Below are 1,929 nucleotides of genomic sequence, written 5' to 3'. Positions count from 1 at the left end.
TGTCTGTACCTGGATGTTTGTGTATTTCCAAGCCTTTCTGGCAAATAAAAAGAGGACCAGTTGGACATGGTAGCACACACATCTATAATCTCAGCACTCTGGAAGGCTGAGGCAGGAGAATCAAAACTTTCATCCCAGTCTGGTCAATTTAGTGAGAAGCTGTTTAAAAAAAAAGAAAAGAAAAGAAAAAAAAGAAAAAAAGGAAAGAAAGAAACACGAGGACTGGGAACGTATCTCAGGGCTAAGGCCCTGGGGTCATCCTCAGTTCTGGGGGAGGGGCACCCCTACAGTCCATATCCTACCACAGGACAGCGGGGTCATTACTCAGAGCCCAGTCAGCCCCCGATCCGGAGCCGGGAACCAGGTGCCTGTCCCGGGGCGGAGGCGGTGCAGAGTGGGAGGAGGTTTGGAGCGGCACGGTCAGAGGGTCAGGGCGCAGCGACCGCTGCCAGGGCAGACTCAGGTGCCCCGCAGCCTGTCGTACCCAGGAGAAAGCAGCACTGTCATTAGTCCCTGCGCCACACGCCCGTCTCCTTTGTTGCCGGATGATCTTCCAACGTGTTGCTGGGAGGAGGCTCTGCCTGCACAGCTGCCCACGGTTATGTCGGATGAAGGTCGCCAGCCGGTGTCCAGAAACACAGCTGGTCCCGGCCACACTGTCCATGTGGGCGCCCTACTTTCGATGATTCTGAGCTCTCCTAAGGAGGTCCGCTCCTTCCCATCCAGGGCTGGGGACCACCTCAGCCCTGCACTTCAGTGAGCAAACAGGGGTAAGATGCAGTCCTTGAACCTGGAGACGTCATTTCTTATAATCTCTAAAGAAAGGGGCCGCGGAGATGGCTCAGTGGAATAAGCGCTTTCCTGGTCTGAGTTCAATCCCCAGTTTTGGGAAAAAAAAAAAAAAAAAATCTCTAAAGAAGCTACTTGGGCTGGGGAGATAGTTCGGCGGTCTAAGCGCCTGCCTGGCAAGTGCAAGGACCCGGGTTTGATTCCCAGTACAGCATGCACGGAAGCCCGAGTGCACAGTGCCGGCCACCAAAACTGGGCGTGGGGGTGCACACCTATAATCCCAGTGCTGGGGAGGCTGAGACTGGAGGATCAGTGCGAGTCAGCTGTGTAGTGAGATCCTGTACCAGAGAAAGAAAGAAAGAAAGAAAGAAAGAAAGAAAGAAAGAAAGAAAGAAAGAAAGAAAGAAAGAAAGAAAGATTAAAGAAACTACTTTCCAATTAGAAAACAATTTGGTTTATCTTGGGAACCAATGAGCGTGGCCTGTGCGGAAATGCCCGCCCCTGGCCCGGCTCTCGGACCTCTGGTCCATCCGTTCTATCTTCCGTCCTGCTGCAGCTTCCTGTCCACGTCTGGCCCTGCTCTGTCATCTGACATCACGACAAGACGCCCTCAGCTCGCAGGCGCCTCTCTAGCCACCTCTGCTGCTTGCATTGGCTGAGCGCTTCTCGGATGACCGCGGTCGCCCTCCCTTTTTCCTCCTGCACCAGGTGGCTGGGGAAAGGGGCGAGGGAGCGTGTGAGTCACGAGCCCCGTGGTCGCACAGGGCAGCCGCGGTGCCTGGCGTTCTTCCTGCTTCTCTGGTTGTCTTGCTCTATCTTTTTGCACAACAGTTATTTTGTAACTGCAGATGACTTCATCTTTCTGATTGCTCTACCTCCCTACCACCCACCTTGTCTAATGGTTTTGCCTTGTGTTAGGGGCCAGCCAGACATAAATGTCTTTGCTTTGTTCTTTCCCTCCTGCTGTGTCCTGGAGGCCACAGGGAGCACCTAACTGTGCGCTGCGTGTCTCCTCCTTACCCTGTTTTACAGATGATGAGACAGGTGCAGAGATCTGAGTAACTTGCCTAAGATCTCAAGTTTAGGGGATGGGGAGATGGCTCAGTAGAGTAAACACTTGCCTGGCAAGTGCTCAATCCC

The 1,929-nt window shown here is 53.4% G+C and overlaps 1 pseudogene; it reads left to right on the top strand.

The window, feature by feature from the left end:
- Window positions 1–601: 601 nt before the first annotated feature.
- Window positions 602–1,929, top strand: part of LOC101580290 — a 21,334-nt pseudogene continuing 20,006 nt past the window's right edge.

This window comes from Octodon degus, unplaced genomic scaffold (assembly GCF_000260255.1).
Source record: "Octodon degus isolate 3935 unplaced genomic scaffold, OctDeg1.0 scaffold00146, whole genome shotgun sequence".
Classification (NCBI taxonomy): domain Eukaryota; kingdom Metazoa; phylum Chordata; class Mammalia; order Rodentia; family Octodontidae; genus Octodon; species Octodon degus.
Note: the sequence above shows the minus strand (reverse complement) of the source record. Positions and strands in the feature narration are given on the sequence as shown.